The sequence below is a fragment of the Tamandua tetradactyla genome, chromosome 3, assembly GCF_023851605.1.
Source record: "Tamandua tetradactyla isolate mTamTet1 chromosome 3, mTamTet1.pri, whole genome shotgun sequence".
Classification (NCBI taxonomy): Eukaryota; Metazoa; Chordata; class Mammalia; order Pilosa; family Myrmecophagidae; genus Tamandua; species Tamandua tetradactyla.
The window spans coordinates 109,680,513-109,707,633 of NC_135329.1; the positions used below are offsets into that span (position 1 = coordinate 109,680,513).

Sequence of the window (27,121 nt, forward strand, 5' to 3'; positions counted from 1 at the left end):
GTATTCCTCACGTATTTTGGGGCATTCTGGTTCGGTGCATAAATATTTATGATTGTTATGTCTTCTTGTTTAATTGTTCCTTTTATTAGTAGATAGTGTCCTTCTTTGTCTCTTTTAACTGTTTTACATTTGAAGTTTAATTTGTTGGATATTAGTATAGCCACTCCTGCTCTTTTCCGGTTGTTATTTGCATGAAATATCTTTTCCCAACCTTTCTTGATTTGCTAATCAAGAGCCATGATCAGTGCTCAGCCATGCTCACACTTCCTGTTCTTACAGAAGAGGATTTTTATGTACCTCTCTGACAGCAGCAGCTAGACAGGAATTAGATCCCTGGGGGATGGGCACCAGCAGCCACCATGCAGAAAGACCACTCAAACTTCTTTACTACAGTTTATCAACCTTTTCCTCCTGACCCCTAGAGCCCCAGTGCAGTCATTTCAGACGTTCGTACCTGTTAACTAGCTGTTTTGGATGAAGGAATGAGTTCCAGAGCTCCCTACACTGTCATCTTCCCCAGAAGTTTCATCCTAACAGACTGCTTAGTGTTGCAGAAATCAGTCTGTGTAAGTGAGATTACCAAGAAGGAAGAATCATAATAGCAGGACCATTATAATACAAATAAAATAAGAGCTCTATAATAAAGAAATGTTTGTATGGGAGATATTTAAAGAGAAAAAACAGTCATCATAAGGAAAATTGTTGCCCCTGAGAACCAAAATTAGCCCAGAATTTTCTGTCTCATAAAAAGAGAGGCATGGGTCTCATTATTCAATGAAAGATATCAAACTAATTTATCTAGTGCACATGAACAGCAAATTGCTTTGTTAGAAAACACCAGACTGAGAATTATCTGTGCTCTATTGTTGTCAACTCTTCTATTTGTGAGGCCATAGGTAAATATCTGGACTTATTCCACATTTAAGTTCCCAAATGAACAGGGTGAGGTGAATCCCTGATCTACATTCTTGTCAATATTCAAAAGGAAAATGATAGCTACATTAAGCTCATAAATGAACAGCTATATCTACAATAAGTTAATTAAGTGAAAAGCTATCTGAGACCTTTTGCAGATATTCAATTACTATTTTCCAAAACAAAATTACTATATAGAAAAACTTGTGGATAATGGTTAAGACCATGAGCTTTGACATAAAAGGGATTAAATTAAAATTCCAAGTCTACTACTGTTTAGATACAGCCAATTGTGTACAGTAAATTTTAAGCCACATGAAAGGAAGACGCATGTCTATGTTATTTACCACTCATTTCCAAGTTCTAGCATCATAGTTTTATAATCAGAACTTGGTAAAAGAAAAAAAAAATCGAATAAATGAATATAACTCTCTAAACCAAAATGAAATAATGTCTGCATCAAGGGTTTTTGAAGAACAGGATTAGAAAATGTATGAAAAGAGTTTAATAAAATGCCTGGCAGAGAGTAAGACCTAAAGAAACTGAAATTAATTACCTGCATCATAGTCAAGCAACTCAGCATAATCATTGCAGTATCCAGAATCTTCAGAGAAATTTTAGAAAAGGACCCTTTGAAAAAAGTTTATGAGAATGCTGTATACTCAACATATATTATATACTTAGGTATCTCTAAATTACTGATGTATTTTTCTTTTTTCATTTCTCAACCTCAGGACTATAAAACCATGAGCATACAAACCTTGGGTTGCTGAATATTGTTGCTTATTTATAAGAGTTTGCCCTCAATTATGCAATTAAATGAAATTTCCACATTTTATTTGAATGATAACTGAATGAGTGTACACACCTACTGTGTCTCTATATTACTATCAATTGACACTTTTCTCTGGTAGAAAATTGCTTGTAGTTTTTTTCTCTTCCTTAAAGAAACAAAAATACAAAACAATAACACAAAAGCTATTCACACATTCTTATCACTGTTTTCTTTCTTTCCAAGAACCAGCAAGTGAAACCTACAAAGAAACTCTTTGCTCTCAACCTCAGGTAATTTAGCATCAGCCTTGGGTAATTACATATACAATTTCTCTTTCCTCCAATTTCACAAAGCATCCAAATAATAGTGTCATATCAACAAACACAGTACAAAAATACCACGCCCTTTTAATTTTTATGAATATTATGAAAAGTAAAAATGCAATTGCAGCTTCATCTCTAGTCACAGAAATCAAGTTGATTAGAAGATTTTGCACTCACTATTGTTTGCTCACTAGAATTTAGTACAGCATAATGATACGGTCTTTCATATATATAATATTTCATATATATATGTATATATAACTTGGTGTCAGAACATTAGAGGAGAAGAGGAATTTAATCCAGCATTTTGTTTTATGGGTATCTTAGGCTGGACTTCCTGGAAGAAAATAGATGAGGATTTGCAGCCAGTGATATAATAAACAAGCATTAGCAAGGAAGATTTTAAGTAGATAGGGGAAGCAGGATAGGCAGGATAGGGAGAAGAAGTCAAAAAATTACCTTTGTGATTTCAGGCAAAGTTCTAGCCTGGGCCTGATCCTGATGGGGATCCTTGGAGTGTAAATAACACCTCAGAGTCTATTCCAACTACAGACAAAGGAAGTGAGTTTTCATACTCTGCCTGAAGCAGTCTTTGGTTAAGGACCACCATCGGGACATGCAATTTGGATGCTACATCTTCCAGCACAATGTCCCTCCTCTTCTGAAGAGAGGCAGAGGTCTGAGTCACTGGAAACAAAAGTTCACAGAACCTGGGGAAGGAACATACAGGGAGAGCAAAATGGCCCAAGGGGATCTAGACAAAGCATCACCATTTGTCTGATCAACAGATAAGGAAACTGGGTCCCACAACTGTTCTATAAAAAGGTCCACAACACAAAATTATATCAATGATAGAGTCTAAAGTCTCCTGACTCATTATCTAGGGTTTGCTTGTGTTGGTTTAAATCAAGTAACAAGATATCGATCCTTGATAATTTTAGTTGATTTAAAGAAAACCAGATCTGTTAGCTTGCAGCTTGGATGCAGTTCCCCATATGACAACAGTAGAATTCAAATGATTTCTGTGGAAGCATCCAATGCTAAATATATTATGGCTCAACTCCCTCTGACTTTTAAGAATTCACTTGGGCAGATGTTACCACCACTATTTCAGTGCTCTTTTTTTTTTTTTTCATTTTAAAAAGGCTTCAGTGAGAAGAATAAAAAATTACATAAATGTTTTAGCAGATCAGTTTGCTAATCCCTAAATAGGACTTAAATTTATAGATCAGTTCAAACTTTAACATACCAATACATATAAAAGTTGGTATAGTTCATTTACCCCAAAATAGAAATATAAATGCACATATGTGTCCTGGTCAAGACCACTGTGAATGGTATTTGATAAGTCTGCAGTATCTTGGAAAGGATTTTAGTATCCTTTCATACATAACGAAGTCTCCATCCTTGGACTTACAATAGATACCATTTAATGAGGACCTACCTCATGTCCAGGTAGTTGCAAAAAATAATAATAAAATTGGTAGTGATACAATTACTGCATCAGGTTTTCTTAAAAACAGGGAATAATAAATATAATAAGTTATTTCCAAATTAAATAAGCAGGGGGGAAATAGGGGAAGGAATTGCAGAGACAATTTAAAGGATGCTTAGTAAGCTGTTGTCATTTTCTCTCCTTATGAGCAGATTTCCATTGCTTACGTACGCAAAGAAAAAATAGGTATAAACTCTGAAATATACTATCCCCTTCCTCTTTGTTTCGGAAATAAACAAAAGAATAACTCTGCTGAGAACAGATATCATGCAACAAGAAGGTTAGCACTTCACCAAGAGCGTGGAAGTTGGTTTGACAGTTGCTAATATAGTCTATTTTAATAGCACAAAAAGAACACAAGGAGTCATTCAAGTTTACCTTGCTATATTTTGCTTAAGAATTATGCAAGCAGGTGAAATGAAATGTGAAAACATAAAAATTATAGTTAATACCTGGCACCATGCTTTTTGCACAGTAGGTATTTAAGAATAGTAAATCTGTAAATGTCTCCTTTTTGAAAATACAAATACAATGTCTAGCCTTGATAATATGTAGCAAATATTATTTTCAGACTGCACGTTCAATGACATTTTTCTTTATGTTCTAACATTTTTTACCTTGGTATTTTCCCCATTCTCAAGCTTTTTCCAGCAGTGGGCCTTAGAAACCCAAATAATTAATGTCCTCTCATCTTATCCAGTTCATCAAATATGAAAATAATGCTGAAATTCTAGAGAAAGGGACCCATTTGGCATAATTTTTACCTCTTTCCTTTTCCCCCCAACCCTTCTATCATCCTTTTCACCATTCCCTTCCTACCCTCACTCCCTTCAATCCTTCCATCCTTCCATCCTTCATTCTTTGTTTTGTTTTGTTTCCACTTTATTCCGGGCAGCAAGTTTGTCTATATCCCTTATAGTCCTGGCAATCCTCTTCAGTTTTTCCTGCCTATTTATTAGGGTTTAATTTGAAGTGAAGAGAATGTCCAGAATTTTTGACACACACACATGTGAAGTAAAAATTCCAAATCCATATACAAATAATGTTTTTAACTCATAACCATTTGATATATCTATATCAATGCTTTCCTGATTAGCATCAATAACAGAGATTTTATTATATTTTTATATACTATATAGGGTGATACCTTTCTTTAAGTGGTCTTCATTTTAATGAAATAAAATACACTGCATTTATTACTTGGGAGGTAACATATCAAACAAGTAGAAAATCAATCTCTGTAAAACTTTATTCAATCTATGGTTGGATACCAAATAACAAATAGTCTTTCATTAGGGCATATACTACTGCTTAAGAAATGAATTTAAGCACTATTTTTGAATCAAGTAAGGGGAAACTAGCTTTTCTTTAGAAACCCTATGGTATTATCTTTTAATTGAGGAGAAAATATTTTAAATTTCTAATTTTATGTGAGAAAATAGTCTGTAGGAAAATTTGGTTATGGTATTAACCTCTTTTATGAGTCATCTATTTGAGATAAATATATCCTGATTCTCTCATAAATGAGTGACCCACTCCAAACAGAAATAAACCAAAAATACACATTTTTAGATATTATGAAGATAAAACACCATTTTTAAAGCACACAGATAAAAAAGGGCTAAGTTCGGAATATATTTACACCAGCTCAGGGAAGTATATCTAAATCAAATCTTGCATCTTGTTTATATAGATCCACACTATTGAGGTGTCATAACCTGGATATTGTCCTATTTTATTCATTCCATCAAATACCAACAGCAAAAATAAACATGCCTAATGTAAACTATGCATTATTAATAATTTAATATTAAATATTTAAAAATATATACCACACTAATAATTTAAAATATTTAATAATTTAATTTAAAATGTTTAATAATCTTTCATCAATTGTAAAAAAGATATCACACTAATAGAAAGCATCAACAGGAAGGAGTATATGGGAATATTGTATTTTTTACATGGCTTTTTTGTAAAACTACAGCTTTTATAATTTAAATAATATTAATAACAATAAAATCACACCCCAAAGCAAAAAAATCAGTAAAAAAAATGTTAAAAATTTCCCAAATTTTTAAAGCAACTTCAAGGAAGGCAGTTGAATGAGAAGGGATAGAATAAAACCATGAGTATTAAGAGAAAAATGGATTAGTAACAAGGCTAAAAAAAAGTGTCAATAGCTGTAAAAGAGTTATTTATTGAACTGTGCTATAGTAATACAAAAAATGAATAGAATATATTGTTTCACTCATTATATAAGTATAGATCCTCCCCCCAACTCACAGCAATTGCACACCCCCATCTGAGAAAAGCTACAGGACCAGAGGAAGTATTTCCTCTGTATTAAATTTATCTTTGTATTAAAATTACCATATGTTCATAGCCATTGATGATTCTACACAAACTGGTCTTCATTTTCATAGAAGAGTTATTTTGTTCTTGATATCATTTCATATTGCTTTAACTTCCTATTTTATGGCTAAAGCACTTCAGCTAATAGATTATTTCTACTGTATATATTCATTTTACACTTAAGTGTATATTGGGATTCACAAAGCTATGGCTTTCAGAGACAATTTTAGGATTACCTTAAAGTCATTCCATGTTGTGATAATGATTGTAATTATCACTCATCACCTAATAATATGGAGTTCTGCAGTTCACTCACCTTGAAATTCTAAATCTCATGGAATGATTTCTGCAGTCTGTCATCGCACAATCATTAACAGTTAAGGAAATTTTCACAAGTATTCCACAAAACTATGCTAACCTAATACATTCATTTGGTGATGGAGCTTTCACTTAGTTTTTATGCTAATTAAAGTCCAACAACCTCTTGAGAAAGAGCAGGGGCAGGGCAAAGTACCAGGATATATGGACTTTTACCCTCACATAATGAACTAAAAAATTAAGTCCTGGGAAATGAGCATACAAATCACAGCAGGAAGACTCTTTGAAAGACTTAAGCTCTGAGACATAAGTTACAGAGTACAATGTTATTCTGTAATGGAACTACAAGAACAGTGCCTAAGAAGAGATGCAAATGAGTGCTTCTAGGTGAACAGCAGAAAAAGAGAAAGAACCAGCAGTTGTCAATTCATCTGCCCTTCTGCTGTGACAAGCCTCCGATCACCCTGGATGAAAAATTCAAAAGGAGCTAAAGAAAAAAATTAACATTTGTCTGAATATCTACTATACTCCAAGTAAATTATGTACATATCTTTATGAAGTCTCATCTTAACATCAACCATTTGAGGTAGATAATATAAATGTTCAGATGAGGAAATAATTCCATGAAAGCCAAAAATTGCCAGAACTATGACTGATTTTAATTCAGGGCATGTTCCCTTAGGTCATGCTATCTCTCAGCGATGGGGCATGTATGTCTTAAGCCATTGTCATGACTTAGTGATACTCAAAAGACACAGGGTAACTGTGAGAGAATCCTCCTCTTCCTACCTCTGCCAATATTGTTTAACTTACTTTTCTGTGTTCAGGCTTAATGGCTTGGTCTCCCAGACTGTTTCATCTTATCAACAGGAAAGATACATACTCCAATTTTCAATAATTTCAGAAGAACAGAAAGAAAGTTGAGCTATAAAATTTCAAAGATGCAATATGCTCTTCCCTCAGCTTAACTATTGCGAAAAAACAGGGATATAAAATACACACCACCAAGTATGATGTTTGGATTGATGCATCATCAAGAGTACACGAAAGTTCTCCCACTTAGAGTAGACTATTCTGAAATGCGAATAAGCAACCTGGAGGATTTTGATCTCAGATGAGGCAAGCTGGACAACCACTTCAATAATGATAACAGTTACAGGAGAATCAGTGAGATTTAAGGAATAGTTGGCTTCAGTAGATGATGACTTCAGCACATTATTACACAAAATGTTCTCTTGGCTTCTTACGCTTATTATTTCATCAACTGAAGTCATGTCATGAACTTCAAAGCAAAATCATGAAAAACTAAAATATATGACGTAAACTGGTTAAAAATAGCAATAACAACAACAATAAATCAATCCGCTTGATTAGAAGAATGTGGCTACAGAGTGGAGAAAAATAAGTAGCTATACCCTTAAAAGAAATATGGGATCATGCATTTGTTTCTCTTTCTTGCCAAACCAAGTATTAGTTGGACAGATTCACACGTTAGGCTACGTGTATTGAAATAAGCATTTCAATTATCATTTCCTCCAATCTCTAATCAGAAATCCAATCTGTTCTTTCAGAAAGAGCTCCTGGCTTAAAATTTTTACTCTGCAAAACTGCTTTACATCCACACTGTTTTCTTTAATAGCTCCATCCTCTTAGCTGCTCAAGTTTTATGTGTATTTATGTAAGGCATGGAGTGCATTATGCATTATGCATCATTGTTAGCTTCAGGGAACAGGGGAAGTACTCCACAAACGCAAGGGCATCTACTGAAAGTTTATGGATGATTTTGCATCTTTCCTCCAAATTAGTAATGATTTTTCAAGCTGAAGGAAACAGATCATGATGTGAGAAGTGAAAGCATTATGAAAGGGAGACAAAAGGAAAAATATTTCCCCAGGCCTTCTGGTTCTATATACATCACCATTTATTTTATTCTGCATTTGATATTTTATTGCAGTCAGAGTCCAAGTATTGTTCACTTGGGCTCACTGGCAAACCTCACAAAGTGTGCCATGTCCAATCTCTCCAGTGCTCTGGTAAGAATTATCACCACTTATTTTTCACAAAACCCTCCCACCTGGTATCCCTATTTCTTCTCTTGACCCATAAGATATAAGTCTATCTTTAAACACATGCTGGAATGATGCTGATAATATGCAAGTCAGATCAGGTGGCTGCTGCTCGGATGCTCTTATGGCTCCCCCCTCCACTCCAAATATAACTCAAACCTTCCAAGAGCCTACAAGGCCTTCCAGGATCCACACACCTCTGTCCTGCCTTTTACCTGCCCCTCCTCTCCTGCTATGCTCCTCCTCATTCACAGTGGTCTCTGTGGTTTCTAAAGCTAGTGCCAGTGTACCCGTTTCAGGGTCACACGATTCTCTCTGCTGTCAAAGCTCTTTACCCACAGATCCTTCACCTCCTTTAGGGTATTTGCACACAGGCCACCATTCACCTGATGCTTATCCTGAATGCCTGATTTAAAATTCCATCTCCACCTTTATAGTTACACTTTCATTCCCCCACATTCTCTCCTTTATTTTGCCTGCTTATTTTTCAGATGTTTGTTGTTTACTGTCTATCTTTTCCAGCTACAGTGTAAGGCCCACAAGAGCAGGTTTTTCTTTTTTGATTTTGTTTTTGTTATCTCAAACCTCCAGCACTTAGAATACAGCCCACCATCCAGTAGGCAAACAAAGTATTTGTTCAATCAAATTGTTGAATCTCTGACACCTTCCCCACTAACTTAATTCCCTGTACCATAGGCCCTTGTGCACTCAATCTTTTGCCACATACACGATATCACAGATTACTTTTAAAAGCCCCTTTAATCCCTATTGAATGCTATATTACTGATTAATTGTAACTATTAATTTGATGAGTAGTAGATAATGCAAGCAACATATTAAATTTTGTCTTCAAATGAGCACCAGAACAGTAAACCAGTATAAAATGCCCCACATTTATATTTCTACCCATTGCATTTCTTCTGATAAAGACTGTCGATAAGCAATCTCTTTAAATTTTAAAACCAATTATCAACAGAAGCCCAGAATCAGGGCCTTTGAACAATACGAATCAAAAAGAACACTGTTAGCACAATTTTCTTACCCTATATTTAAGTTTAATGTTAATAGTAATAATACCTGACATTTCTTTGATTTTGAAAGAATTGTGGCACTGAGTCCATTTGTCCTGCATCTGGCAGCAGCCTTTCTACACTGTCATCAATTGTCAGAGGACTGTCTATTTTGGAACACTGGATGACAGGCTTCCACCCTTTTTCTTCCTCCAACACAGTTTTACTTCCATGTTTTGCTGGTTACTAAATTGCATATATATATATATACACACACACACACACACACACACACATATATTGGGGATGCTGGGTTTGGTGTGATGTGTAGAATACCAAATTCTAACTCGTTGTTCATTTGGGGACCTAAGAATATAAAAAGAAACAACAGTGAGACATTCCAGAATCCTTCTTGAATGTTCTGGTGACGTGTTGCTTGATCCATCCACCCTCCGTGTCACATATAGGGAAGACAGGGATTCACATTAAGAAATATAAATCATTGTTTTTTTTCAGCTTAACAATTCTATACTTTGCTCCCTGAAAATAAAAGCACACTACATATACTCCTTAGAAAATAGGAAGTCATTCTTAGTCCACTTCTGACTGGGGTCAGACTCCCAGGAAAGCATCCTATCCGTAAACCAACTCAAACCAATAATAAGGCATTGTTGGAGAGCCAACTAGAATCTGTCAAGGCTCCTTTGAATTGTCAATGTGACATTCTCATACCTTATTTCTTTTTTTACTTTTCCAGAGATTTTCTCACTTATTATAATTACATAGCTTTATAACAGCCCTATAAAAACAGAGGATGCATCTTATTCCCCAAATGTAACATGAAAAGAAACTAAGACACAAAAAGGTCAAATGATTTTCATAAAAGTCAAACACTGCAGTAATGAGATGTTAGGGAAACAACTTAGTTTATTATTTTTATTTTATTTTATTGCTTTGTTTTATTATATTAGTTTACATATCATCCAGTGTACATGTAGAACCACTCCTGTGATAACAAACTAATCAAATGAGAAATCCAAAATACTCTCTACGCCTCCATTTGCATTTATTTAATCTCATCTCTTACACACTATTACCCTATTACTTCTGCTTGTCCCCAGAAGACTTTCACTTGTGCTCACAAACTAATCTATACCCAACATGGAGCTCTTCTGCCAGCCTATAATGGGCCACCCATGCCCTCTGAGCAGGGGCTGTCCACACCACAGGCATACTCAGCTGGGGCTTTTCAGAGATGACAGTCCTGCAGAGCCTGGCCTCTCCCAAAGCTGGATCAAGAGCTGCTACCCTTCAGTCCTAATGGGCCATGTTCTTGACATAAATAGAGAGAAGGACTCCTTCTCCATAGGGCTTTGAGCTAGTGTATTATATCAGACTGGAAATGGAGGCCTTATTATCCTTTTCCTCTTTTCAGTTGCCCCTCTCTCTTATTCTACTCACTTACACATCAAGACTGTTCTGTAATACCCCCCTCCTCAACTCCCTTCAAAATACCTATTGAAATGAATGTCTGGGAAGTTCATCGGTTTCACATGGCAATGGCCTCTGCCACATAAAGATTTTCATATTTCATTTAATATATATTATATGTGCTTACTATGTAGCAAGCACTTTTCTAACTTTATAAATGTTCATATGCTAACATGAAGCCTCATAAAAGCCCTAAAAGATAGGTTCTACTATTATCTTCATTTGACAGATGATGAAACTGAGGTCCTGGAGAAGTTAAATAACAGCCCATGGTTACTCAGCTAGTAAGTGGCACAGGGGTCCAGCCAAGACAGTCTAGGGTCTGAGGATGGTTGCCTCTGTTTTCTACTAAATTAAACAAGCTCTTTCTCCTGACTTCCAATGTCTGCCCTCCTTCCCCTTCCCAATAACCTGGCCTTACCATAACTGGATAACTGACTCATTAATTTTCTATACTCCCTTATACCCATTCCATAACTTTTTTCCAAATGGAAAGGTGAGAAACTATATATCATGATTGTTTTAATTTACATTGGTCAAACATCTTTCCATGTGCTTATTTGCCCTTTGGGATCCTTCTTATCAAATTGCTTAAGTCTTTGTCCCATTTTGCTATTGTGTTGGTTTGTTCTTATTTAATTTCAGGAGTTCTTTATATATTATGGTTAAATTTCCTACATTGCTTGTGTGTGAAAATATCTTTTTAAGTCTATGGCTTGTATTTCCAATGTGTTTATGGTACTTTTTGATAAACATAGTTTTTTTTTTCCTTTATTAGAGACGTTGTGGGTTTCTAGAGCATACATGCATAAAATACAGGATTCCCATATACCATTCTATTCACACCTTGCACTGGGGTGGAACATTTGTTATAACTGATGAAAGTTCATTTTTATAATTGTCCTATTAACTATAGCCCATGGTTTAACTAAGGTTCACTCTCTGTGTAGTACAGTTTCATAGTTTTAAAAGTTTAATCTAGCCATATTCGAACCCTTTGTAGTTTGTGCTTATTGGGTTTTATTTAAGAAATCGTTCACTGGAGGGGCCAAGATGGCGGCTTCGTCCTCCAGAACAACTACTAAATAACCAGAAACAGTACAGAACAGCTCCCGGAGCCACGACAGTAATTGGACACACAGCGTACCCCAGTCTGGACCAGCTGGACCGGCTGCAAGTCTCCGGAACCGTGACTTCCCCAAGTCGCGGCAGCCAGCACCCGGTGCCCCTCACCCACAGGCGGCTTCCCAGAGGGAAAGGAAAGACACTCTAACAGTAGCAGGGACTGAGTCCAACCAAACATCAATTGTGGCATTAATAAACAAATTCTGACTACTAAAATTAGGCCCCCAGCTCAGGTGAAACTGGTCAAGGCTGAGGTCACTTTTTGTGCTAACCGAAAAAAAGTAAAGGGGACAAAACGGAGGTTTTTGTGGCTGTTTCTATGGAGGTTAGGCTGCCTCTGGATTCAGTGGTGGGACTACTCGGCTGCAACTGTCCCAGGCATAGGCAGAAACGGACTGCTTTCAGGGCTGTCTCCTGCCTGAGCCTTCCCCAGGGGAGGGGTGAAGCCCAACTCAGGTGGAATCCCTCTCTCAAGGAATTCAGAATCCAGGGCTTGGTAATTTGAAGCCATTAAAACAAGCCTACAACGTCTCCTCTGTCTCCACCATGCCCCCAGCAGGGAGAGCCTTCCAAAGTTAAAGGAGTCACAACATTTTTTTGCTGGTGGGACCCAAAGGCAGACAAGCGCCACATACTGGGCAGGATAAGAAAAACAGAGCCCAGAGACTTCACAGGAAAGTCTTTTAACCTGCTGGGTCTGGCCTTCAGGGAAAACTGACGCAGGTGACTCCTTCTCCCTGACAGGAGGCCAGTTTAGTCCGGGAAAACCTGGCTGGAGTCTGTAATACCTATGTAGACTCTCCTAAGGGTGGGAAGGGAAAAGGCACCTTACAAGCAGGACAAGAAACAAGAAAACAAGAATCGAAAAATTACCCTCTGTTAAACAAAACCTAAGCTAGAGGCCCAGAAAAAGCTGAATTAAAGGTCAAAGAACAGACAGACAACAAACTAATCTAGCAAGAAAACCCTAGGTAAGATAAGTGAAAGCAATCTCCAGAATAAACTAATTAAGGTAATTAAATATCTAGACACCAGCAAAAAATAACAAATCACACCAGGAAAACTGAAGATATGGCCCAGTCAAAGGAAGAAACCAATAGTTCAAATGAGATAAAGGAGCTGAAACAATTAATTCAGAATGTACGAACAGAAATGGAAAACCTCATCAAAAATCAAATCAATGAATTGAGGGAGGACATGAAGAAGGCAAGGAATGAACAAAAAGAAGAAATGGAAAGTCTGAAAAAACAAATCACAGAACTTATGGGAAGGAAAGATACAGTAGAAGAGATGAAAAAAACAATGGAAACCTACAATGGTAGATTTCAAGAGACAGAGGTTAGGATTAGTGAACTGGAGGATGGAACATCTGAAATACAAAAAGAAACAGAAACTACAGGGAAAAGAATGGAAAAACATGAGCAGGGGCTCAGGGAATTGAATGATAATATGAAGTGCACAAATATACATGTTGTGGGTGTCCAGGAAGGAGAAGAAAAGGGAACAGGAGGAGAAAAACTAATGGAAGAAATTATCACTGAAAATTTCCCAACTCTTAAGAAAGACATAAAATTACAGATCCAAGAAGTGCAGCGCACCCCAAAGAGAATAGATCCAAATAGATGTTCTCCAAGACACTTACTAGTCAGAATGTCAGAGGTCAAAGAGAAAGAGAGGATTTGAAAGCAAGAGAAAAGCAATCCATCACATACAAGGGAAACCCAATAAGACTATGTGTAGATTTCTCAGCAAAAACCATGGAGGCGAGAAGACAGTGGGATGATATATTTAAACCACTAAAAGAGAAAAACTGTCAACCAAGAATTCTATACCCAGCAAAATTGTCCTTCAAAAATGAGGGAGAAATTAAAACATTTTCAGACAAAATTGTCCTTCAAAAATGAGGGAGAAATTAAAACATTTTCGGACAAAAAGTCACTGAGAGAATTTGTGACCAAGAGACCAGCTCTGCAAGAAATATTAAAGGGAGCACTAGAGACAGATATGAAAAGACAGAAGAGAGAGGTGTGGAGAAGAGTGTAGAAAGAAGGAAAATTAGATATGACATATAAAATACAAAAGGCAAAATGGTAGAGGAAAGTATTATCCAAACAGTAATAACATTAAATGTTAATGGATTGAACTCCCCAATCAAAACACATAGACTGGCAGAATGGATTAAAAAAAAGGATCCTTCTATATGCTGTCTACAGGAAACACATTTTAGACCCAAGGATAAATATAGGTTGAAAGTGAAAGGTTGGGAAAAGATATTTCATGGAAATAACAACCAAAAAAAGAGGAGTAGTAGCTATACTAATATCCAACAAATTAGACTTGAAATGTAAAACAGTTAAAAGAGACAAAGAAGGATACTATGTACTAATAAAAGGAACAATTCAACAAGAAGACAGCACAATCATAAATATTTATGCACCAAACCAGAATGCCCCAAAATATGTGAGGCAAATACTGCAAACACTGAAAAGGGAAAGAGACACATCTACCATAATAGTTGGAGACTTCAATTTCCCACTCTCATCAATGGACAGAACATCTAGACAGAGGATCAATAAAGAAACAGAGAATTTGAATATTACAATAAATGAGCTAGACTTAACCGACATTTATAGGACATTACACCCCACAACAGCAGTATACACCTTTTCTCAAGTGCTCATGGATCATTCTCAAAGATAGACCATATGCTGGGTCACAAAGAAAGTATCAACAAATTTAAAAAGATTGAAATCAAACACAACACTTTCTCAGATCATAAAGGAATGAAGTTGGAAATCAATAATAGGCGGAGTGCCAGGAAATTCACAAATACGTGGAGGCTCAACAACACACTCTTAAACAACGAGTGGGTCAAGGAAGAAATTACAAGAGAAATCAGTAAATACCTCGAGGTGAATGAAAATGAAAACACAACATATCAAAATTTATGGGATGCAGCAAAGGCAGTGCTAAGAGAGAAGTTTATTGCCCTATATGCCTATATCAGAAAAGAAGAAAGGGCAAAAATTTGGGAATTAACTGACCACTTGGAAGAACTGGAGAAAGAACAGCAAACCAACCCCAAAGCAAGCAAAAGGAAAGAAATGACAAAGATTAGAGCAGAAATAAATGAAATTGAAAACACGAAAACTATTGAGAAAATCAATAAAACCAGAAGTTGGTTCTATGAGAAAATCAATAAGATTGATGGGCCCTTAGCAAGATTGACAAAAAGAAGAAGAGGAAGGACGCAAATAAATAAGATCAGAAATGGAAGAGGAGATATAACCACTGACCTCACAGAAAAAAAGGAAGTATTAACAGGATACTATGAACAACTTTATGCTAATAAATACAACAATGTAGATGAAATGGACAACTTCCTAGAAAGGCATGAACAACCAACTTTGAGTCAAGAAGAAATAGATGACCTCAATAAACCAATCACAAGTAAAGAAATTGAATCAGTCATTCAAAAGCTTCCACAAAAGAAAAGTCCAGGACCAGATGGCTTCACATGTGAATTCTATCAAACATTTCAGAAAGAATTAGTACCAACCCTGCTCAAACTCTTCAAAAAAATTGAAGTGGAGGAAAAGCTACCTAATTCATTCTATGAAACCAACATCACCCTCATACCAAAACCAGGCAAAGATATTACAAAAAAAGAAAACTACAGACCAATCTCTCTAATGAAAATAGACATAAAAATCGTCAACAAAATTCTAGCAAATCGAATCCAACAACACATTAAAAGAATTACACATCATGAACAAGTAGGATTCATCCCAGGTATGCAAGGATGGTTCAATATGAGAAAATCAATTAATGTAATACACCATATGAACAAATCAAAGCAGAAAAATCACATGATCATCTCAATTGATGCAGAGAAGGCATTTGACAAGATTCAACATCCTTTCCTGTTGAAAACACTTCAAAGGATAGGAATACAAGGGAACTTCCTTAAAATGATAGAGGGAATATATGAAAAACCCACAGCTAATATCATCCTCAATGGGGAAAAACTGAAAAGTTTCCCCCTAAGATCAGGAACAAGACAAGGATGTCCACTATCACCACTGTTCTTCAACATCATGTTGGAAGTTCTAGCCAGAGCATTTAGACAAGAAAAAGAAATACAAGGCATCAAAATTGGAAAGGAAGAAGTAAAACTATCAATATTGGCAGATGATATGATACTATACATCGAAAACCCTGAAAAATCCATAGCAAAACTACTAGAGCTAATAAATGAGTACATCAAAGTGGCAGGTTACAAGATCAACATCCAAAAATTTGTAGTGTTTCTATACACTAGTAATGAACAATTTGAGGGGGAAATCAAGAAACGAATGCCATTTACAATTGCAACTAAAATAATAAAATACTTAGGAATAAATTTAACTAAAGAGACAAAAGATCTATACAAAGAAAACTACGAGAAATTGTTAAAAGAAATCACAGAAGACCTAAATAGATGGAAGGGCATACCATGTTCATGGATTGGAAGACTAAATATAGTTAAGATGTCAATTCTACCTAAATTGATTTACAGATTCAGCGCAATACCAATCAGAATCCCAACAACTTATTTTTCAGGCACAGAAAAACCAATAAGCAAATTTATCTGGAATGGCAGGGTGCCCTGAATTGCTAAGTATCTTGAAGAAAAAAAACGAAGCTGGAGGTCTCACGCTGCCTGACTTTAAGGCATATTATGAAGCCACAGTGGTCAAAACAGCATGGTACTGGCATAAAGATAGATATATTGACCAATGGAATCAAATAGAGTGCTCAGATATAGACCTTCTCATCTATGGACATTTGATCTTTGATAAGGCAGTCAAGCCAACTCACCTGGGACAGAACAGTCTCTTCAATAAATGGTGCCTAGAGAACTGGATATCCATATGCAAAAGAATGAAAAAGGACCAGTATCTCACACCCTATACAAAAGTTAACTCAAAATGGATCAAAGATCTAAAAATTAGGTCTAAGACCATAAAACAGTTGGAGGAAAACGTAGGGAGATATCTTATGAAACTTACAATTGGAGGCAGTTTTATGGACCTTACACCTAAAGCAAGAGCACTGAAGAAAGAGAGAAAGAAACGGGAGCTCCTCAAAATTAAACACTTTTGTGCATCAAAGAACTTCCTCAAGAAAGTAACAAGGCAGCCTACACAATGGGAGACAATATTTGGAAATGACATATCAGATAAAGGTCTAATATCCAGAATTTATACAGAGATTGTTCTACTAAACAACAAAAAAATAGCCAATCCAATTACAAAATGGGAAAAAGACTTGAACAGACACCTCTCAGAAGAGGAAATACAAATGGCCAAAAGGCACATGAAGAGATGCTCAACGTCCCTGGCCATTAGAGAAATGCAAATCAAAACCACAATGAGATATCATCTCACACCCACCAGAATGGCCATTGTCATCAAAACAGAAAATGACAAGTACTGGAGAGGATGTGGAGAAAAAGGCACACTTATTCACTGTTGGTGGGAATGTCAAATGGTGCAACCACTGTGGAAGGTAGCTTGGCGGTTCCTCAAAAATCTGTATATAGAATTGCCATATGACCCAGCAATACCATTGCTGGGTATCTACTCAGAGGACTTAAGGGCAAAGACACAAATGGACACTTGCACACAAATATTTATAGCAGCATTATTTACAATTGCAAAGAGATGGAAACAGTCAAAATATCCATCAACAGACGATTGGTTAAACAAACTGTGGTATATACATACAATGGAATATTATGCAGCTTTAAGACAGAATAAACTTTTGAAGTATGTAACAACATGAATGGACCTTGAGAACATTATGCTGAGTGAGACTAGCCAAAAACTAAAGGAAAAACACTGTATGATCTCACTGATATGAACTGACATTAGAGAATAAACTTGGAATATGTCGTTAGTAACAGAGACCATCAGGAGATAGAAATAGGGTAAGATAGTGGATAATTGGAGCTGAAGGAATACAGACTGTGCAACAGGACTGGATACAAAAACTCAGAAATGGACAGCACAATACTACCTAACTGTAATGTAATTATGTTAAAACGCTGAATGAAGCAGCATGTGAGAATGATAGAGGGAGGAGGGCTGGGGACATAAATGAAATCAGAAAGAAAGATAGATGTTAAAGATTGAGATGGTATAATCTAGGAATGCCTAGAGTTATAATAGTGAAATGTACAATGCACAAATTTTAAAAATGCTTTTGCATGAGGAAGAACAAATGAATGTCATTATTGCAGGGTGCTGAAAACAGATGATAATTAATACTTTAAAATGTCACCTTATGTGTGAGACTAAAGCAAAAAATGTTTATTTGTTACAAAATTTATATTTTGACTAGAGCATTTTCTAATATAACTCATGTAGATAGTTTGATTGAATGTCATAAGTACTTGGAATCTCAGGTAGGACATAAGATTTTGTTGGTTTGTCCAAAGTGATGCCCCAATGAATCCCAGAGTGATTTGATCAGTGACTGGAAAAGTATTTGCAAGACCCCTTCGGGGAATGGTGAGAGCGGGGAGAAATCCAACTTCCCCAAGTTGAATTCTTGATATTCTCACAAGCAGTGTGAACAACCAAAGCTATAGGCTGAGCCCCCCAGCCTTGGGGTTTGTTCATATGAAACTTAACCCCACAAAGGATAGGTCAAGTCTACTTAAAATTTAGGCCTAAGAGTCACCCCCAAGAGAGCCTCTTTTGTTGCTCAGATGTGGCCTCTCTCTCCAGCCAACATGACGAGCAGTCTCGCCACCCTCCCCCTCTCTGCGTGGGACATGACTCCCAGGGTGTGGACCTTCCTGGCAACGTGGGACAGAGATCCTGGAATGAGCTGAGAGTCAGCATCAAGGGACTGAGAAAAACCCTAGAATGAGCTGAGAATTAACATCAAGGGATTGAGAGAACCTTCTCGACCAAAGGGGGAAGAGTGAAATGAGACTAAATGTCAATGGCTGAGAGATTCCAAACAGAGTCAAGAGGTTATCCTGGAGGTTATTCTTATGCATTAAGTAGATATCACCTTGTTGTTCAACATGTAGTGGAGAGACTGGAGGGAACTGCCTGAAAATGTGGAGCTGTGTTCCAGTAGCCATGTTTCTTGATGATGACTGAACAATGATATAGCTTTCACAATAAGACTCTGTGAATGTGAAAACCTTGTGTCTGATGATTCTTTTAGCTACTATATCAACAGAAAAGTAGAACATATGGAATAAAAATAAGTAATAGGGGGAACAAATGCTAAAATAAATTCAGTTTGAAATGCTAGTTGTAAATGAAAGCGAGGGGTAAGGTGTATGGTATGTATAATCGTTTTTTTCTCTATTATCGTTTTATTTCTTTTTCTAAATTGATGCAAATGTTCTAAGAAATGATGAATACGCAACTATGTGAGGATATTAAGAATTACTGATTGTATATGTAGAATGGAATGATACCTTAATGTTTTGTTTGTTAATTTTTTTAATCAATAAAAGAAAAAGAAATCTTTCACTATACTGGGGTTATAAAAATATTTTACTGTGATTTTGTAAGAGTGTCACATTGGGATTATTGTGTATTAGCGAGAGGTAGTGATCTATTACTTTTCCATATAACTACCAATTGCCAAAATATCACATTCAAGTGGCTCATATTCCCCTCTGATTCGATGTGACTCCTCCCTAATTACCCGATTCCAGATATGCATAGGTTTGTTCCTAGATTTTCTATTGTGTTCCTTTGGTCTCGTTAACCATCTCTGCAATAGCATAGTGGTGCTTTCAATTAATTTTACTTTAACTGAGTCTTGATAGCCTGAAAGGTAAATTCTTACTCTTATTTTCCCTTCGTTGTCTTGAAGTCTTGTACTTACTTTCTATGAATTTTAAGAACAATTTCTAACTCTCTGATACTTTCTTAGTCACAGTACTTTTCAGAATCTGTTTGATGTTTTTATATAATCTTATTACTTGTGAATAATGACAATTTTTGTCTCTTCTTTTTTAATCCTTGCATATTTTCTTTCTTTATCTTATTTTACTTGACTGGCTTAGCCCTCCAGTATAATTATGTCTAGGAATAAAGAAACAGGCATTCTTTTCTTGTTCCTGATTATAATGGGATACACATAATAATTCACCAAGTGTATTTTGCCCCTTCGTTAGATACCTATTATCAATTCAAAGAAATTCTGTTCTAGTACTACATTCATTAACAGAGTATGCCACCAATGGATTTTGAATTTTATCAAAAGCTTTTTTCTATCATGTATTTGTTTTCCTACATTACTTTGTTAATATGATGAACTGCTTTAATAGATTTCCAAAATTAAGTAACTCTTGTAGTCTGAGATAACCTCTTCTCGAATTTTTAATACACTAGTGAATTGAATATTCTACTATTCTATTTAGGTTTATAGAATCTATTTTTATGTGTGAAACTGGCACATAATTTTCATTACTTGCATTGTCTTTTTCTGGGTTTGAATTAGAATTACATTAAAATTATAAAAGGACTTGTGAAACATTCAGACAAAATGGGGTTATTTATTTTCTGAAAGTTTGACAGAAGTTCCTGAACTGCATAGGTATTTTTTGGAAGTGCGGGATGGGGAAATTGTGGACCAATCAGCCAATGTCTTTAAAGGTTTTAGACTATTCTGGCTTTCTATTACTTTTTTAAAATATTGCTTTCATTAAACATTACAGTGATACAAAAATATATATTTTTTGTATGCTGTATGGCAGGGCTCACATTTCAAAAATATATTTTTGATTTGCATAAGTAGGCAGCATAAAATCTCACTATTTTGCTATTTTCAACACTCAGGGGTAACAGTATAGTTAGTCAGTTGCTTCTCCAGGCTTGCAGGCCCCATTCTGCTCTTTGAAGACTTACTTACCTCTCTGTCCACTCACCGTGCAGCCTCCATTCTGGTTAATCCTCTAAACATAGAGCACCCCAGTGACCATCCTTTATATCTTTTCTCACTTCAGTCAATATTCAGTTTCAGGTGATTTTATTTCTAGCCTTAGCTTTTATATCTCCAGCTCAGACCTCTTTCCAGAAACCCGGATCTATATACACAACTGCGTGTTTGGTATGTCCATCGGATATTTCATGAGCATCTCAACCTGAAAACGAACCCTGATTTCACCCACCAAAACCTTTTTCCATCTCCTTCCTTAGTAAATAACGACTTCATCTTTCCAGTTTCTCAGACCAAAAACTTTGAGGGTATCATCCTATATCACACTCCACACACAAATCATCAACACATATTATCAACTATACATTAAAAATGCATCTGGAACCAGTCACATATCTCACTGCTATCACTGGCACTTACCAAAAATAAATAATAATAATAATGCCTGTGTACCCACAACCTAGCTTAACAAATAGAATAACAAAACTTCCAAAGTCCTCTGTTACCCCTGCTCAACCGCATTCCATTATTTCCCATATAAAATAACACCATTCCTGAATTTTGCATTTACAGTCCCCTTTGTTTTCTTTATAATTTTACCAGATTAGTAACTGTATATATTGAAAACATTTTGTCTGATCTTGAAATTATATACACAGAGATGCTATAAATATGTGTCTCAGTTTGTCAGGCTGCCCAAGGCAAATTCCACACAGCAGTTTGGCTTAAACCATGGGAATTCGTTACCTTAACAGTTTTGAGGTTAGAAGATGTCCAAAGTGGAGGCAGGAGCAGGGTGATGCTTTCTTCCCAAAGTCTGTAACATTTTGGTGCTGTCTGCCTGCCATTCTGGAGGGTTCCTTTACTTGCGCCTCTGCCGTGTGTCACTTCGCCACGCGGGCTCCTTTCTCTTCCTGTTTCTCACTGACATCCGGCTTCTGGCTCCGCCCCTCGCTTTCTCTCCCTCTGGCTTCCGGTTTCCTTCTCTTTTTAAAGGCCTCCAGGGATCACGATTAAGATCCAACCTCACTCAGTTGGGTCACACTTTAATTTAAAATAACATCTTCAAGAGATCCTATTTACAGTGTTTCACATGCACAGGAACGCATTTTGTTCCTGAGCATGTGAAAAATTAAGAATTAAGAACACGTTTAAATTGGGGTACATCATTGAATCTCCTTCAATATTCTTCTTTAACTTATGAGGGTTTTATATTTTGTTCTAATTAGGAGAAACATGCCACAACAAATTAATCTATCTTACTAGTGTTAAGCATTTGTGAAGTTTGTTTGTTTTCTTGAGAAGGGTTTTGCTAGTTCAAACGATACTGCCATAAATAGTATTATAAACCTCTCCTGTGTACAGAAGCACAGATGCAAGATGTCCTTTAAAGTAATTAGGGAGAGGAACTATGGAGTCATACTATATGCATACCTTCCTATCTACTTTTTCTTTCTCTTTTTTTCAGGTAAAATATTTTTCAAAAATAGTGAGGCATCAACTTAAACTCCCACAGTGTATGAGTCAGATTCCTGTTTTTCCACATTTTTGCAAACTCTGGATAATGTCAGTGACAACCTGGTATTTTAATTTTTGCTGACCCAGTAAGTAGGAAATAGTATTCACCGTGGTTTTGATATGCATTTCTCTGATTACTAATGAGGCAGAATATGTTTACATATTTTATTGGCTAATCGTATTTCCTTTATTTGAGTTTTGTTAATTTTTCTGTTGGATGTTTGTCTTCATGTTTTTTGTTTTTGTATTTTAGGGATTGGCTGTGTGTGTGTGTGTGTGTGTGTGTGTGTATGTGTGTGTGTGGTGTATGTGTTTATGAGTTTAACACTGGCCAGTATAAGTGTCAAAATTTATTTACTCAGCTTGTGGCTTGCCTTTTCAATGCTCTAGCTTTTCAAAATGAGAAGTTATTAATTTAATCCAATAAATAATTCTGCCTTTTCCCTTGAGTTTAAACTTGTTTATAGTCTAAGAAATTTCCCTATACCCATGGCCTAAAATTATTCTTCTATATTCTTCTAAAATATACAAATAGATGTATATTTAATAGACTGTATATATAGAGAGATGTATCTATATATACACACACATATATATAGTTACTTTCCATATTTAAATTTTTATTTACCGTGTTTTGATTGTCTTATATATGATGAGGTAGAGAATCAAATCCTTCCCTTTTTTAGTTACCATTTGGATAACTTTGGAAGGACCTTTGTCTCTGAAATGGCCCCAGTGATCCCCATCTCCTGGATTTTATGACCATATATAATTCCCTCCTATTGGGTGTAGCTGGGCCTAATGACTCTCTTTTTATTGAATAGAATATGGTAAAGATTATAGGATATTATCACTTCCAAGATTAGGTTACAAAATGTATGTGACCTCAGATCCCTGTCCCTGTCTTTTTATCTTGCTCACTTTGAAGAAATTCACAGGCCATGTTATGAGGTACCCTATGGAGAGGTTCCCACCGCAAGGAACTGATGCCTGCAGCCAGTAACCTGAAGGCCTGAGGCTTGTGCACTGTCAGGTGAGTGAGAACGGAAGTAGACCTCTCCGCTTTGAGCCTTGGTATGTCTGCCTCCCTGGCTGACTTCCTGATTGGGAGAGACCGTGATCAGAAGGTCCCAGTGAAGCCACACCCACCAGACTCCTGACCCACAGAAACTGCAATAAGTAATATGTGTTATTCTAAGATACCAAGGTTTGGGGTGTTTTATACAGCAACAGATAATTCATTCAGTGTATACTCCATCGTTTTTCTATCTTTTGAAAAAACTTGTATTATATTGATGCTGTTTCTTCCTTAAATGTTTGGTAGAATTTATGTATAAAGCCATCTGGTCCTATAGCTTTCTTCATGGGGCAGTTTGTGAATGCAGTTTTAAATATTAATAGCCATATTAGCTATTTCTCCTCGTGACAGGTGTGGTGAGTTTATTTTCCTATATATGTCATACCGCAAGATATTGTTATTCCCGGATGAGTATAGGATATGATATAGTAATGATGATGTTGATGAATCATTTTGGCTTTCTGAAGGCCACTATGTAATAGACAAGAGAAGGTCATGATGGTGTAGACCTTGGTTTCTCCACATTCCCTAAGCCTAGGATTTTTCTCTTCTCTTGGCCACGAATACCTTTCAAGAGTATGCTGCTGATTAAAAGCTTTGTTTCAGCTCTAAGGGTCTTATAATTAGAAGAACTATCTTCACATTTCTAAAACTGATTTTTTATTTTAATTGGCACTACTATGGATTTTTATCTTCTTGGAGTTTCCAATAATATTTTAATTGGAATATGTGTCATGGCATACTACTGGCTTTGAAATTATGCCAGAACTTTTAGTATATATTTAACAAGTAGTTGAGTAAGTATTTTAATGTATATTGGAGTATTATATAAGGACTGCTGTAGGTATTGGAAGTAAACATTTATCATATAGATCGTGTTAATAACTCATCTGCTACATTAAAATTGGACTTTAAAATGCATTCAATTTATCAAAATATTCAAAAATAACAAAAATACGTAAACTGATCCACATTCATTGAATATGAAGAACTCTATTACAAATAATGCTGAATAGCATTTGAAGGCACCTCATATTTGGTATTTTGAACATTTCTTTAGTCGGACAGCATCATTTTTCTTTATTTTGAATTAGAATCAATTTGATTATAAGAATTTTGACACAAAAGAAACAGTAAACCACCAGTGAACTGACCTACAAGATTAATGCAATAAAATGGCTCTCAACCAAATGCCTTTGCTGCAATCCAGAGGATCCTCAATACTTTAAATAGATACCTGATAAACACTTCACTACCTAAGACATTCTTGAAACAGTCCAATATATTTTGATCTTAGCCTCCTAAACTCAGTATTCTCTTTTTCAGTAAAGGAAAAAGAAAGAGAAGAAGTTACCTGCGTAAACAGCTTGCATAGTAAACACTCATAACACTTGATGAAAAATAGCAGCAGCGCAAGTGCCAAGTTTGAACAAATTTCCTAGCTAGATCTGTAGTTACATCCGTCTCTAATAAAATATGAATCTTTATCACATAATAATTCTTCAGGAACAGTACTTGAATATCTAGAAGAAAATATATTGAGTTAAATGAGATTAAAGCACTATTTATACGATAAAACATAAAGTTATAAACCATATCTTCATCTTTAAAGAAATACCCTAACTCTTTGTAAACTAAATTGATTATGATGATTTTAATAAAGTGACCTCATTTTCCCCTTATATACCAGATAACTTGATTGAAGATCATGTATAATATTTTTCTAGTAGAAATTACTACTATGTAATTTTTGTGAACCTTTGAGATCACCAAATAGGAGTTAAAGTGTTAAGAGTGTCATTAAAGTGCTGTTGTTAACGAACAGAAAATAAACAATACCACATTATTTGCCTACCACAGAATCTCAGATGCTGTTTTAACACAGTGGGTCTCAACATTTGGTGCAAGAACAACTTCAGAATTCCGTGGGATGTTGGTGTATTTATTGGGCATAGCATAGACTAAAAGATAAAGTGCAACTCTCCTGCTACCTCTCCTCATGAAAATCATGAAATACAAACGTGTACAAACACACAACACACCCTGGACACATTTTGTTGTCCAAAGAGTCAGACCAAAGGTTTTTCCCAGCTGGGGTTCTTTAGCTTTTGGATCCCATTGGTGAAGGGGCAGACTAAAGTCACGTGCAACCCCATGACTATATCCAGGGAACCAATTAGTATGTAAGATTTTGCAGCATGGCCAAATTGATTCATAAATATCTCCCTGTATAGAATCATTGCCATTATCATCAAATAGTATGGAATTCTTTGTTTAAAATCACTCATTTCTTTCCATATTTTAGGTTAATCAATCCAATCCATTTAATGGTAAGAGCAAATAACTTCACCTTTGTAGTAAGCTTGTTTTTTTTTCAGGTTGATGTGGCTATTTGCTCTCCCTTCCCTCCTGACACTATGATCTGCCTCTGTCTGCAGTCCTATAAACATAAAGTAAGTTGGCATGTTTTACACCTGTTTATTCCAGCACATCCTATACGTCAGTAAGATTTACTTTATTTTATTTTTGTGAAAGTAATGCATGCACATACTAAAAAACCAAATAGAATTGGGAATCATATCATGAAATGTAATAGTTTGCCATCTTATCCCTTCCTACTCTGACTGACTAATGGCGACCTTCTTTAACCTTAATTACTTTTAGTTCTTCTGGCAGTGTTTTAGATTCCTAGGTTATTCAAAGTAGATATAATGAAATGGTTTTGGCTTAAGCGATGGGAATGTATTAGTTCATAAGCTTAGTTTTGAGGCCATGAAAGTTTGCAAATCAAGGCATGGTCAAGGCAATGCTTTCTTCCTGAAAACTAGCTGTTGGCAATCCTTGGGTCTTCTGACACATGGCAAGGCTCATGGTGGCATCTGTTGGTCTCTTTCTTCTCTTCCTTATTTCATTGTTTTCATCCTCCTGCCTCTGTAGCTTTCTCTTTGTCTGAATTTCATTCTCTTATAAAGGACTCCAGTAAGAGGATTAAGACCCACCTTGAGCCGTACCTTTACTGAAGTAGCCCATTAAAAGGCCGTACTTATAATAGGTTTACACTCATAGGAATGGATTAGCTTTAAGAACATGATTTTCTGGGGTGCATACAGTTTGAAACCACCACAGGTGGGTATCCCCATAACTCAAGATGATATTCTTTCACCTTTACTCATGTTACCACTTTAGCCCACTCCTTTCCCCCTAGTGTTTTATATTTGTACTATTACTTTAATCATGAACTATCAATACCTATTTTCCTGGGTATTTTGTAAGAGGATGTATATATGGACGGTAAGGTAAGGAAAGGGTAAGTGACACCAGAGATGTATGAAAGAAAAGTTGATTAGTCTTCACACATCCTAGAAGATAGAGGAGTGGCACACCTCACAGGGCACATAGGGAAATATATCAGGAGTGTAGGCTCAACCAAGTGGGGTGGAGAGCAAAGGCTGCATGGACCTGGGGCAATGCCTCTATTGTGTAATATGGGTGAAAATGGAGCAGGTGGTCAAACAAGAGTGGAAAATGGAGGGGGTGTTGGTTGTATTTGACATTTGCAGGGACATAATCCTGGGTAGGATGGGGAGGAGAGGGAGAAACTGTTTATCTTATATAAGCCAATGTCAGGGGCGGTCACTGAAGGACCTAATATCAGGTCTGAAGTGCTGAGGCATTACGACATTGCAAAGCCCTTATG

The 27,121-nt window shown here is 36.1% G+C and overlaps 2 long non-coding RNA genes across 2 annotated transcripts; one reads left to right on the forward strand and one right to left on the reverse strand.

Moving 5' to 3' along the window:
- Positions 1–1,784: 1,784 nt before the first annotated feature.
- On the reverse strand, positions 1,785–21,737 carry LOC143676294 (uncharacterized). The gene is made up of 3 exons (XR_013171979.1): positions 21,576–21,737; positions 2,473–2,723; positions 1,785–1,856 (listed from the first exon to the last, which is right to left on the reverse strand). It is a non-coding gene; the product is annotated as an uncharacterized LOC143676294 (long non-coding RNA).
- A 574-nt stretch (positions 21,738–22,311) lies between these two features.
- LOC143676295 (uncharacterized) lies at positions 22,312–25,883 on the forward strand. Its single transcript, XR_013171980.1, has 3 exons — positions 22,312–22,432; positions 23,275–23,379; positions 25,803–25,883. It is a non-coding gene; the product is annotated as an uncharacterized LOC143676295 (long non-coding RNA).
- The last annotated feature ends 1,238 nt before the right edge of the window (positions 25,884–27,121 follow it).